The sequence below is a fragment of the Cyprinus carpio genome, unplaced genomic scaffold, assembly GCF_018340385.1.
Source record: "Cyprinus carpio isolate SPL01 unplaced genomic scaffold, ASM1834038v1 S000006554, whole genome shotgun sequence".
Lineage (NCBI taxonomy): Eukaryota > Metazoa > Chordata > Actinopteri > Cypriniformes > Cyprinidae > Cyprinus > Cyprinus carpio.
In genome coordinates, this window is record NW_024879216.1 from 145,867 (window position 1) to 160,816 (window position 14,950).

General features: G+C 40.6%; 1 long non-coding RNA gene across 1 annotated transcript in view; it reads right to left on the minus strand.

Moving 5' to 3' along the window:
* Positions 1-3,684: 3,684 nt before the first annotated feature.
* LOC122144001 overlaps positions 3,685-14,950 on the minus strand; it is a 75,508-nt gene continuing 64,242 nt past the window's right edge. The window contains exons 3-4 of the long non-coding RNA XR_006159479.1: positions 5,955-5,991; positions 3,685-3,701 (exon numbers count right to left, since the gene is read on the minus strand). This is a non-coding gene — a long non-coding RNA (uncharacterized LOC122144001). The remainder of the gene's footprint in view (positions 3,702-5,954; positions 5,992-14,950) is intronic.

Below are 14,950 nucleotides of genomic sequence, written 5' to 3' on the forward strand. Positions count from 1 at the left end.
CCTCCTCACCATGTAGTCCTTCATCTTCTTCTTGGCAAAGATCATCGTCTTGTCCTCCTCACCATGTATTTTCCTTCATCTTCTTCTGGAAAAGAGCATCATCGTTCTAGTACCTCTCACCAGGAGGTTCCTTCATCTTCTTCCTGAAAAAGATGTCATCAGTCTTGTACTCCTCACCATGTAGTCCTTCATCTTCTTTTGAAAAAGATCATCAGTTCTTGTACCTCCATCACATGTAGTCCTTCTTTTTCTTCTGGAAAACATCATCTCAGTCCTTGTACCTCCTCACCATTCAGTCCTTCTTTTTCTTCTGGTAATAGATCATCCATCTGTACCGCCTCACCATGTTTCCTTCTTTTTTCTCAGTCAAGAGCATCAGTGTGGTACGCTTCTAAATTAAAATGCACTCTTTTCCTTTTTCTGGAAGAGAACATCAGTTTTTGTACCTCTTGGCGATATTTTCTATCTTTTGAATCTGGCAAAGGATCTTGATCCTCTTCTTTTTGGTACCTCCATTTTCTTCTTCTGAAACTGCAAATTGGTGGCATATTTCTCTCTCGTATTCTCTTCTTTTCTGTTCCGGGCTTCAAAATGTGGAGCAGTCTTCTCAGAAGTCTTGCTTCTTGCTTTTCATTTGCAATTTCGCAGCATTCTTTTTTCTTCTTAAGCTGCTTGTTTGTTTTTAAAACCTTAATGACACTTTGGTTTTTGTCATCTGTAAGAACAAGATTTTTTCCAGGGATTCTGGACGTGATCGCTTTTGTTGGTGTTTTTTTGGCAGGGGTGAAGTTGCTTCAATGAAAGGTGACACATATGCTGCTGATGAGCATGGTTTATCAAACTGTTGCTCCATTTCAAATGAAGCAGCCGCGGGTGCATAGCAAACTTGAGGACCACGGTTTAAAAAAGCTCAAGTAATCTGTTGAATCATGTCGTACGGGTTGGTGAAAGAAGTTAGCATAACTGCCGTTCCGTCACCAGTAGGATGTGGCAGAGCGCAACTGGCAGTTCTGGAATGTGAATCAAAAAATCCACATATCTCCAGAACTGTCTCTGAACACAGCAAAGCACTCTGGAGAAACCATAAGCAGTGCATGACTGACATCTGTTGAGGAACACTGAAGTCTTTCATCAAAGAGAGGGGTCCACCACGCGTCCATTTCCTGAGTTCCACTCTGGCCATCTCTCAGATAGCCCACATCCACCACTTCCTGACTTTTTGGGCTGGCTGTAGTTGTGGTTAGAAGTTGTGATGCTCACAGGCTACTTCAGCCATGCTTAGAAGATCCTGTGTCGGAATCTTCCCATCAGCAATAAGCTACATTTTAATGCCGACATACAAAGCATCACCTTTCCTCTAGCACTCTATCAAGATCAGGCTGGAAATTTCAAAACAAAAGTTCCCACACTGTGGTATGCAGGGAATGTCAAGAGCTACACATGTGCACTGATGATTTCGTGAGAAAACATCATACTGCGCATCACTCTGGCAGTGTGAGCAGCCTGCTGCGGATAGAATTCTAGATGTGCTGTCATACATCTTCATACTGCTGTCCATCAGAAACCTGGGCGGCACGCTTTACTGGCCTTCGTCTGATATTTTTGTCAGGAATCTAACTTTGTCCAAAGCGAACTTTTTTGAGCCTGTAGTCTCCACTACCTTTCACGGAGGCATCCTTCCAAAGATAAAAAAGACAAAATATGAAGAAAACAAACCAACGACATGAAGATAAAATAACCCATGATATATCTGCTACCCATTAATTAAAAGAAACAACTTGGTCAAAGAATTGTGAATTCTCAAGGCCACAAACATATACAGACACGGAAATTGTGTTAAATGTGATCCGTTGCTGTAGTGAGCTCTGAAAACCCACTCACATGCTGCTGTATGCAAACAAAGTGCTAATTTTCAAACACATACTCCACATAGAATAGTTTATTTTAGTTCATTTACAGCCTTTTGCAACATTATGATCTAATACTCAACTTTTTTTGTAGCTACATTGGATTAAATTATCCAGTGTTTTAAGATAATCTGTTCTGCTTTCTCAATAATAATAATAATCAATATCAGTTGGTTTAGCAAACAACTGTCACCTTTTCTTCCATTTAATTTGACAGATCTCTGATTAAAAATGACTGTAAAAATAGGGCTGTGCGATGTGGACAAAAATAACCTATCACTATTTTATGTCAATTTTGCAATTTTGATTTTAAATTCACGATTTTTGACACACACATGCCGTTCAGTAATAAATTTGAAACATAGTTTCCAAAGAAAAGAAACCAATGAGAGCTTTTATCAAAAGTTGTAAACATGCCTCTAGAACAAGACCATAAAGTCAAAATAAGTCAGTAGTGAAAAGATGTCAAACAAAAGTCTAGAACATATGGCAAAAAAAAAATAACAATAAAACCTGTGTCCGTGTTTTTTTTTTTTTTGCCATGCATCGGTCGGAGCTCATTGTATGCGGTGGCCTCATGTGCTGAAATATATTTAATTGCCCAAGGTTTCACCACATAAATCTCCGTCCTGGAGGTGCGTATACAGTAATGTGTATGGGGTTCAGAAGCAGCAGCGAGAGCGCATTTTGGTACCGCGAAAGCACATTAAAATAATGCGCGAGCACGAATCTCTCACACGCTCGCGCACGCAGATTTCCCTTGCTTTGTCACAAAACCGACAAGCGTGCTCAGATAACACGCTCCTCTCATCTGGAGAGGAATTGCGTGCAATTAAAACATGTCCTCCTCTCGACTCACTCACAACTCTCTCTATGGGTCATGCGCTAGATATTCAATTCTTTTTTGCACCTTTCGATTTCTAACCTATTCTGTTCACATCTTTCAAAGCGTGCGAGTGTGAACGTCCTAATCCATTACCATATGCGGAAAAAATACCACTCACAGACAGAGTTGTATGGAACCCTGAGGTTACGTAGGCATATGCCCCGTCTGTTCTGTTCTTCGACCGCTCCCCTTTAGGTGCAATGCATTCTGATGTGGATCGATATGCCCCTACTGTGGGAGTCTGGGCCTCGGCACATCGTGCCTATAAAGCGATTTATTTAGAAATCGCGTCTGCTCAAATCGTGATTTTATTATGATTTCAATTAATCGCACAGCCCTACTGTAAAATGGTTTTAATGCTACAGTCAAAAAGTCTTGTAATTCAATACGCATTTTTTTTAGAGGCTATTTTAGTCACTTCCTTCACGAAATACTGAAGTCGTGATACAACCTGCAAGTATTCTCAAGAAAAAAGCAAGTTACTTTGACAAGGAAAAAATGATTTACAACTACAGCTAATAAACTTCTCATAAACTGAAAATTAGCAATTAAACAAAATTATTAACCTAGTACTAAAAGGATCTGAACTTTTAAAATAACAGTAGTATTTATTGAACACCCAAATTATCAACTTAGTATTGAAAAATGAATTTTTTTTTTTTTTTTGGGTGGGCCAACAGGGTGGGGGTGTGGGGTATATTGGGATTGGAGGATTGGGGAGGGGGTGGGAAGAACAATAGAGAAGAACTGCTGCTTTGGAGCAAAATCCAACAACTGTAAAAGACAGACATATTAGGGAAACTATAATGATAATATTGACAAAAAAATAAAACAGAGCATTTGTTTAGGCACACTAACCAGGCGTTCAGCTGCAGAGGAAAATTAAGGCCTTGCCCTGAATAGATGGTCTGCCAAAACCAAAACAAAAAACACACAATTAAAAATTGCCTATGTCTGTGAAATAAGTTCAATATTAACATTTAATAAAAACCATTAAAATAAAAACTTAATATGCAAATGCATCCATAAATGTTTTTCAATACAGTCAGATTGTCAATATAAATTTATATTAAACCTCAAGCTACTCTAAGGCCTGCATTTACCTACTGCAATGTCTTGATGCCCCCATCCCGATTTTCTGACTATATCGATTTTTTTTTACGCCCCCGCTTAACATCATCCTTTTAAACGTGACCCTGTCTCCGCTTTTTGCATTTACCACTATACACTGCTGAAACTACCCCAACGTAGACGTTCTGACCCGGAAAAGGAAGTAAAACAGCACGAAATACAATGGATGCAGAGATGCCAAATAAATTTATACAGTGTTTTTGGCTTTCCACAATATTTTTGAAAAGTCAACAAAAAAAATCAGCAAAACATTGGTCTCGTACGGCGGAGAAAAAAAGAGGACTTAAAAGACATGAAACCTCCGCCTTGCTCCACTGTGTGTATCCTTCGTCCTCCATCGCGCCTATAATCAGCCATGTGATCTCCGTTGGTGGTGTCCACCTGAGTTGACGTCACTTTTTTAATGACGTACGACGCCATTTACTGGGGAATATTCGATTTGTCTGCTTACATGCGCACACGCAAATGCACGTATCCGATCTCATATCCGATTTATTACCACATATGAATGAGGCCTGAATCCGATCTGAGATCCAGAAACAGTCGCTGTTTTTTCCTGCTTACACGTTCACCAGTCATCATATCCGATCTGTGCCACATGAGGGAAAAAATCTGAATTGGGTTCACTTGAAACCACGCAGTGGTAAATGGGGCTAAATTATTGGCCAAAGAGGTTCCTCTGGGTTGTGAAACACAAAAGTAGCAAAATATATATAATGACTGCTAAACAAAAGAGACAAAATCTAAATGATTGACACGCAGAAAAAGCATTTTCTTTTTCTGATTGGTTGTTCAACAACATTATGTTTTCAGGGTCTCGGGCATTATCCGAACATGCATACTTCTCTACTATATAGTAGGGTGAAAGGCAGTAGATGAAAAGTACCTGGATGACCTACCACTTCTATTGAGTTTCTTTAATTTTGAGCTCACAAAAGCAAAACTGTGAATTGCATTGTAACTTATGCTGTAGCTCACATGACAGTGATAACATGACAAATGTAGTACATCTGCATACATACCACACATATTAGACTTTTTTAATGCTTGCTAATTATTACTTATTCATAAGAAGTATCTACTCAAGAGTAATGAGCAACTGATTCAGATGCAGCCCATGGCTATAACATAAACCGGTTCTATCTTTTCAGGAAGGCAAAACTGTGTTTTATCTATAAATATAATAACTAAAACAAATGGTTGCCCCCCCACAATGAATATCATTGTCATCACTCTATCATTGACTTCATGTGAAAATTACAAGCAATGAAACAATCATTGGGGCCCACCCCATTCCCCAGTGAATTTCACAACTACTCCACATGCTTAAAAGGTTAGTTCAGTTCAGAGCCAAAAATTAAAATTGTCATTAAGTGACTCACCCTCATGTTGTTCCAAACCCGTGAGACCAACCGTTCATCTTCGAAAACACAGTTTGAGATATTTCAGATTAAGTCCCGAGAGCTTTCTGTGTTTCTGTCACCTCCATTAAAAATGTATGTACGGTATACTGTCCAGGTACAGGGAAAGGTAACTAAAACCATCATCAAAGTAGTCCATGTGACATCAGAGGGTCCTGTTCGAATTTTGTGAACGCACTCACTACAGACCGGAAGAGCAGACAATGCTGAAATCAAGTCGTAATTTTTTGTCATTTTTTGGACCAAATAATAATTTTCGATGCTCTTCAACAAATTCTAACGACCCTCTGATGTCACATGGACTACTTTGATGATTGTTTTTAGTTACCTTTCTGGACCATGGACAGTACACCGTAACATTACCATTTCAATGGAGGGACAGAAAGCTCTCGGACTAAATCTGAATATCTTAAACGTCGTGTTCCGAAGATGAACAGACAGGTCTCACGGGGTTTGGAACGACAAGAGGGGGAGTCATTATTGACACATTTAGATTTTTGGCTGATCTAACCCTTTAAGTGCTATAATCAATCAATGACTCAGTAGTATCTCCATTGTTTTGTCATCTGTTCATATTTGATAAAAAAAAAATAAAAATAAAATACTTACTGGATATTGTGGAGTGGAGTTTGTAGTGCTCGTAATGCTATAATTTGAAAAGAAAAAGAAAAATGTCAGACATAACTCGTTAAAATCTGTTGAACCTGTAAGCTACAACTTCTCTGATTTACAAGATTTCACATTTTCCTTAATCCTGCTATAGTGCACCTTTAAATGTACTACAACCAAAAAAATGCAAACAAACCTCAAGAATTGCTTCAGGAGTTAAAAGCTCAATGATCAATCCAAAGAAAGAATGAACAAAAAAATGAATAAATTAATGCTTGACAGCACATCAACTTGGACAGTTGATAACAAAACAGGTGTACGATTTTCAATATTACCTCTTATGTGATATTGTTAGTAAGATTTTTAAAGGTCCCATGATGTGGATTATTATTATTTTTTTTTTGTAAAGTTTTTTTTTATGTTTCCTGAAGTGTACTGATATTGTTAGTAAGATTTTACATCATAAAAAATTAGAAATACATGCATTTTTATATCCTGGTTTTTTATTCTTCTGGCTCTGAATTTTGCTCTGTTTGAAGGGGCGTGTACTACTATGAGACTCAGAGTAAACACCGCTGTTGTATTTGGCTGACATCTTTGGCATTTGAAATGCATATTAACTTGTGGAAATTTTACTTTTAATACTTTTTTACTAATACAGCTGTCGAGATAACAACAAATCGTGGAAATGTTTGATTATAGCATTCTTTTTTAGATCTTTTCCCATCACATGAAAGGTTGGCAGCTGCAGTAGACTGAGGTCGCGTGAATGCAGTGATCTGTCATTGGCAAGGCGTTTTCTCTCACAAAATGCTTTCACCACAACTAACCAGCAAACAATATTGCATGAAGACAGAAACAGCTTTCGTTGTGCGCATAACAGCGTCATTCATTATAATGGCAGTTTGGGCAGTGTGTGCAGATATCCACTCGCGACTGTGATTGACAGCGTCCGAACAATCTAATATACTTACTGATCACAGATCAGGCATTAATGAACATCTGTTACTCACTGTTTGTGGCAGTGCTGTCGAATCCATATCGTAAAAGTCTGTTTGTAAAGCTTGTGGCTGACATTGCAACTGAATCAAATGTAAAAAAAAAATAACTAAATACATTTTCCCTCCAATTCTCTGGGCGGGCAAAAGCAGAGAAAGGGAGGTGTAAGGGGAAGAGATCCAGATTGGCCCGTCTGAGCTCTCATTTTCTCAGGGCAGAGCAGGTCACCCAGGCTTGGTTTACACCTATCAAAGTTTTCTAGCCACTGGGGGAGAGTAGACAGGCTGATAGGGGACTCATATTAATGTTAAAAAAAAACTCATAAAGTGAAATTTTCATTGTCATGGGACCTTTAAAAACTTTTTTTTTAACTTTAACTTTGTATTCAAAGAATACTGGAAAACAAAATGCATCACAGTTTTATTACAAAAGTTTAAAAAAATGCCCTTTAGAATGTGATTTAAATTTATCACAAAAAAACGATATTTTTTCACACAATATTAAGCTGCCACAACCTTTTTAACCCATGATTGAAATAATATAAGTTTTATATCGTAACAATTTGCATTATTATATTTTTATTTATAATTTATATAAAACTATGTTAAAAAAGAAACTTATTTTAAATTGAAAAGATATCTTACACTACCACTGTTTTAAAAACTGTTTCTCATCAACTGAATGCAGTATTGGTAACCGACAAACAAAATACTACTTCATCAGCTTGCTCTCCTCTGCATTCGGTGCAACATGAACAGATCATATTTAAGCTTTAAACAAACGTCCTCTCTTCCCTGACGCATTCATTCCTCAAAATAATGAATGAATAAATTGTTTAGCATAAAATGTCCCGATTCAAACTTAAAAGTTTCCCACTTTCAAACCATTAACATTTACCATTAAGTACGTAATTATATTCCAATCATCAATTATGAAAAAAGTACATAAACGTGTAGCTGGACACCGCATCTCAACCATTTTCTGTGGCCTAAAAAAATAAACTGATTTCGCGCTCATTTACGATCAAAGCGGGAAGCCGCCCGCAACCGCGACGAGACGGATAAGTCCGTTAATATCACCTCACACGGACTCCGTGTGTGGATCTGACCCGATTCGCCATCACTAGCGTGTCAGACACGGCGGTCTGTGTGTAGTTTCAGAGCTCTGTCTATTTTTACACCATCGTGAATAAAAGAAAAACAACTATATAGAACGTTTATGGAACAGCAGAAAATACGTGCATCAATCACGCCCAACACGCAGTATTAATCAGGCCTCATAGACTTTCTAATGCCCCACAGTCACCTCAAACAAAAGTAATTCTTAAATAGACAGTTAATACTATAAAATTACTGTCATAAAAGCACATTCAAGCAGGAAACCAGCGGCCTAAAAAAAAATAAAGAATTCGCGGTCATTTACGCTCAAAGCGGCAAGCCGCCCGCGACCGAGACGAAACGGATAAGTCCATTAATATATACCTCTCACGGACTCCGTGTGTGGATCTGAGCTGATTCGCCATCACTAGAGTGTCAGACACGGCGGTCTGTGTGTAGTTTCAGAGCTCTGTCCTAGTTTTACCTCGTGAATAAGAAAAACAACTATATAGACGTTTATTTATGGAACAGCAACACTACGTGCATCAATCACGCCCAACCCGCAGCCATTAATCAGGCCTCATAGATTTTCTAAATGCCTCACAGTCATCTCAAACAAAGTAATTCTTAAATAGACGGTTAATATTATGAAATACTGTCCCTGAAAAGAGCACATTCAAGCAGGAAACCAACCGGCAAAAAAAAAAAAAAAACGATTTCGCGCTCATTTACGATCAAAGCGGGAAGCCGCCCGCACCCACTACCGAGACGAAACGGATAAATCCGTTAATATCACCTCACACGGACTCCGTGTGTGAATCTGAGCCGATTCGCCATCACTAGCGTGTCAGACACGGCGGTCTGTGTGTAGTTTCAGAGCTCTGTCTATTTTTACCTCGTGAACTATATAGACGTTTATGGAACAGCAGAAAATACGTGCATCAATCACGCCCCAACACGCAGCATTAATCGAGGCCTCATCGATTTCTAATGCCTCACAGTCACCTCAAACAAATGTATTTCTTAAATAGACGGTTAATATTATGAAATACTGTCCTAAAAGCACATTCATGCAGGAAAAGATACCACCGATCTCCAGCGGCCTAACGTCAATGGCTAACCTCTTGCTAAAATCCCCCTTTAAAAATGCACTCTTGCTAATGCAATGCTGCACTAACGTTCAGAATTAAGCTAAGCTGCTACACAAACGTCAAGCAACAAATATACGCCACTTGGCCAACATATTTTTCTTTCTTTTAAATTCGTTAATAAAGGCAGACACCAGGACAATAAAACCCGCACTACTCACCTCAGGGAGATTTCTGGACATCTGCCGTTGGTCTCGCGCTCTAATCACAGTATTGATTCAGCCAAGCCACAACCGCGACTTCGGCTGCAGCCATAGTCCATGCAGCGTTACTTTTCATCCCTATATAAAAGAGAGAGCTCATGGCGACCCCCGTGGATTTTTTTTTTTTTTTTTTTTTTTTTTTCTATTAGTTGACGTGTGCCCAAGCGCATATTATTATTAAATTAAAGATTCCACATATTACAAAGTTAAAAACAGTTAAATTAAAATATTTCTGTTCTTTGTGTTTTTTAAGAAATCACCCATGAGTACATAAAAAACATGATTTATAAGGAAAAAATAATCATTAAGAAACATTATGTAATGAATTTAGTGATTAACTTATTAATATAGTGATAAACAATTTTATAATATATAAATAAAAAAAAATAATTAAAGGAACAAGAATCATATATATATATATATATATATATCATATCTATATATATCTCTATATATGTATTATTTTATACTTTAAGGAACAAGAATCATTACAACCAGAAATATTACAATTAGTTACATGTTAAATATTTAAATATTAAATTCCCACCTCTAATCAGACAAAACCAAGGAAGCTTTAAAACATGTTTGGTGGATATACCTTGATGTAATATAATGATCTACATATGCAATGCAATGTAATGCAATGATACACACATAAATATAATATATTACACAATCATAAAGAATGGACAATTAATTTTCCCTTGTCCCAATAATGAAGTGGTTACTATGGTGCTGGTTAGCTGTGGTGTACTATGGTGCTGATAGGTAGGTAGTGATTGTTGGTTCTGGTGGTTGCTAGGCAGTTACTTAGGCATTTTTGGTGGTTGCTATTGTGCTGCGGGTGTTTTCAATAGGTGTTTATAGGATGTTGCTAGGTACTTGCTAGTTACCATAAATGGTTACTGTGGTGTTTTTAGCATGCAGTAGAACATGTTATGTTGTTGCTGAGGTACCTGGGGTGGTTGCTAGGGCAGTACCCAGGATTGTTGTTAGGGCCTTGCTAGGGTACCCAGGGTGGTTGCTAGGGGCTGCTATGTGGTTGCTAGAGTACTTGGGGTGGTTTCTAGGTGTTGCTATGTGGGTTGCAAGGGCACCCAAAGGCCATTGCTAGGGTGTTGCTATGTGGTTGCTAAGATACTTAGGCTGGTTGCTAGGGTGTTGTTCATAAGTTTTTTCTAGGGGTACTCTGGGTGGTTGCTAAGGTTCCTGGGTGGTTTCTATGTGGTTGCTTTTTTCGGGTAGGGTCCCTCACGGTGGTTGCTAGGCAGTTGCTAGGGTCACAGGAGGGTTGCTAGGGTGTTGCTATGTGGTTGCTAAGTAACTAGGGGTGGTTGCTAGGTCCTTTGCTATGGTACTTAGTGTGGTTGCAAGGGTGTTGCTATGTTGTTGCTAGGTTACTTGGGGTAGTTGCTAGGATGGTTGCTAGGGTCCGCCAGGGGATGGTTGCTATGGTACCCAGTGTGATAGCTAGGGTAATCGGGGGGGGTGGTTGCTTAGGGTTGTTGCTATGTGGTGGTTGCTAAGTCTCGGGAGTACTCGGGGTGGTTGCTATGGTGGTTTACTAGAGTCCCCAGTACCCAGGTTGGTTGCTAGGGCGGTTGCTAGAGTCCCCAGGGCTGGTTGCTAAGGGTGGTTGCCTAGGCTATCCAGGGTGGTTGCTAGGGTCATCAGGATGGTTGCTAGGATGTTTCTATGTTGGTTGCTAGGGTACTTTTGGACGTGGTTGCTAAAGGTATATGGTATGGCGGATGGCTGCTCGGGCCATTACTATGTACTTAGGTGTGTTTCTGGGGTGTTGCTATGCAGTTGTGCTCATAGGGACATGCGGTGTGCTTCGGTTGCGTGTGGCCATATGTAAATAATATTCTAAGCTATTTAGGTCTACTGTGGGTTGTTGCTAGGGTGTTGCTATCTGCTTGCTAGGGGCTCCTAGTTATGTGTGGTTGCTATGGTGGATGCTAGGGTGACCCAGGATGGTTGATATAGCGTTGCCTACGAGTACTAAGGGTGATTGCTAGGGTAATCAGAGGTGGTTCTATGGTGTATGCTATATGGTAGCTATGGTAGCCCGGTGGTTGGGCTAGGGTGTTGCTTTGTGGTTGCTAGGTTACTTGGTCTAGTTGCTAGGGTCCCCAGGATGGTTGCTAGGCCCGTTGCGGCCCAGGATGTACCGATGTCGGGCTCTAGGTAGGTGCTAGTCTCAATATGGTTGCTATCTGGGTGGTTGCTGGAGGGTGTCTTGCGATTTTCCCCTGCTCGGTTTACCTGGAAAAAATGGTTGTGCTAAGGGTGTTGCTAGGGTGGCGTATAGCTTCGTGTGGTTGCTATGGTACAACTGGGTAGTTGCTATCGGCCGTTTGCTCCACGGTATTTGAGGGTGGTGTTGCTAAGATCTATGTGTGCTAGTAAACGGTGGCTTCGGGTGTTCTGCTGGTGGTTGCTAGCTAGGATGTGCAGATGGTAACCTGGGTGGTTGCTAGTGCGGTTGCTAGGCAGTGCTAAGGTACTTGATTGGTGGTTCTCTGTGGTGGTTGCTATGCGGTTGCTAGGGTGTTCTGGGTGGTTGCTTAGGTGGTTGCCTAGGCAGTTGCTAACGGTACTTGGTGTGGTTGTGCTAAGGTGTTGCTAGGTGGTTGCTAGGTTACTTGGGGTGGTTGCTAAGGTGTTGCTAGGCGGTTGCTAGGGTGTTCTGAGTGGTTGCTAAGGTGGTTGCTATGGTAACCTGGGTGGTTGCTAGGCAGTTGCTAAGGTACTCGGGGTGGTTGCTAAGGTCTTGCTATACGGTTGCTAGGGTGTTCTGGGTGGTTGCTAGGTGGTTGCTAGGCAGTTGCTAAGGTACTTGGTGTGGTTGCTAAGGTGTTGCTAGGTGGTTGCTATGTTAACCTGGGTGGTTGCTAGGCAGTTGCTAAGGTACTCGGGGTGGTTGCTAAGGTGTTGCTATATGGTTGCTAGGGTGTTCTGGGTGGTTGCTAGGCAGTTGCTATGGTAACCTGGGTGGTTTGCTAGGGCGGGTTTGCTAGGCAGTTGCTAAGGTACTTTAAGTGGTTGCTAATGTGGTTGCTAGGCGGGTTGCTAGGGTGCTCTGGGTGGTTGCTAGGCGGTTGCTATGGTAACCGGTGTAGTTGCTATGCTGTTACTAGGTGGTGGTAGTTTGTCACAGAGGTCACTATGAAGTTTACATAGAGTTCTAGCATGTTGTTAGCCAGTTTGAGCACTTAGCTACTCACTATTTAGCATGGTCAGGTATTCACTGCTAGGCATGACTAGCATGTTGGAATTCCAGTTTTGCCTAGCATAGTTATTCTGATGCAAAAAAGCCATGTCTGTACGATATTCTGATGCAGAGATATGATCTTGAAAAACCGGTTGCCTAGGGTACCTCTGTTTGGTTGCTAGGGAGTGGCTTGGCATCTGTCAATGATGATACTCAAAGGCTGCTTGCCATACAAACCACACCCCATGTCTGTACGCTTTTCGGTTGTAAAGATATATGACTTACTACTATGGTTTGCTAGGGTACTCTGTTTGGTTGCTAGGGCGTGGCCTGACAGCTGCCCCAGTGATGATTCTCCAAGGTCTGCTTGCCAATGTAAACCAGCCCCCATGTCTGTACGATGTTCTGATGCAGAGATATAGGTCTTGCAAACGGTTGCTAGGGTACTCTGTTTTGGTTGCTATGGAGTGCTTGGCATGTGCCCATGATCTGCAACATATTTCCCGGCCTATCAGACGGCTGTAATTATGAACATTTTTGAACTATCGTGTTCTATGAGCACATCGTGAGCATGATTTGGAAATAGGGTCCTGTGACAGACTGTGCATATGTAAGTTGGACCATGCAGAATTTGACACCGAAATGCAGATATGGCCTTTTGCATCAAGCTGTTGGACACAGGTCTGGTTTGTCGCATCAGAATTGGGTGTAGCCTGAACTGGAACGAAGTGTATTGGCTTGTATTTTCTTTTGGATCCTTCAATGCAACATCTCAACTTGTGAAGATCTGGAATCCTGCGTCAGTGAGACACTTCTGTTTCTGGCGGAGAGAAGGGGGGTACAACGTTAGAATGTGATGTGAACCTAAACTTATGAAAATCACTTGCATATCTTTTCTGGCCATGTAGTCCTTCAATCTTCTTCTGAAAAAGATCATCCTATCCGTATTGTACCTCCTGACCATGTAGTCCTCGCTCATTTCGTCTCTGGTGAAAGATCATCCGTCTTGTACCTTCTCACCATGTAGTCCTTCAATCTTCTTCTGGAAAAAGAGCATCCATCTGGTTGACCTCCTCACCATGGTAGTCCCTTCTTCTCTCTTCTGAAAAGAATCATCCGTCTGTACCTGTACCCCCTCCGACCAATGTAGTCCTTCACATCTTCTTCTGGAAAAGATCTTCACACCTTCATACCTCCTCACCATGTAGTCCTTCTTCTTCTTCTGGAAAAGATCATCGGTCGTGTACCTCCTCACCGTGTAGCCCTTCATTTTCTTCTGGAAAAGATCATCGGTCTTGTACCTCCTCACCATGTAGTCCTTCATCTTCTTCTGAAAAAGAGCATTCAGTGTGGTACCGCTTAGCCTTAATTCATGTACCCTTCTGTCTGCTTTTTTTTGGAAGAGAATATCCGTGGTTGTACCTCCTGTAATGTATTCTCTTTTGAATCTGGTCTCAAACCCAAGGATCTTGATCATACTTCTTTTTGGTAATCTCCTTTTTCTTCATCCGAAACTGCAAATTGGTGGCATATTTCTCTCTCTCATATTCTCTTCTTTTTTGTTTTCGTACTTCAAAATGTGAAGATGTACCCTCAAGTCCTGCATCTTGCTTTTCATAGACAATTTTACGCATTTCTTTTCTTCTTCGCTGCTTGTTTGTTTTTAAAACATTTATGACACTTTGGGTTTTGTCATCTGTAAGAACAAGATTTTCGGGAATTCTGACTTCAGCATCTGTTTGTGTTTTTGGCAGAGATGAAGTTACTTGTGATGGTGACACACATGCTGATAATGAGCATGGTTCCTCAGACTGTTGCTCCATTTCAAATGAAACAGCCATGAATTCATAGCAAGCTTGAGGACCACGATTCCAAAAAAGCTGAAGTAATCTGTTGGTCATGTCATGCAGGTTAGTGAAAGTTAGCATAACTGCAGTTCCGTCACCAGTAGGATGTGGCAAACCTTCAGCAGTTCTGGAATGTGAATCAAAAAATCCATATCCTTCCAGAACTGTCTCTGAACACAGCAAAGCACTTCTGGAGAAACAATAAGTAGTGCATGGCTGACATCTGTCGAAAGACACTGAAGTCTTTCATCAAGAGGAATCCACCACGCGTCCATTCAGAAGTTCCTCTGTTCTCTCAAATATCCCATCACCACTTCTGACCTTTTGGACGCTGTAGTTGTTGTTAGAAGTTGAGATGCTCACAGGTACTTCAGCCATGCTTAGAAGATCCTGTCGGAATCTTCCTTCAGCAATAAGCTGCATTTTAATGCCCACATACAAACAAGCATCCCCTTCCTCTAGCACTCTGTCTAGATCAGGCTGTT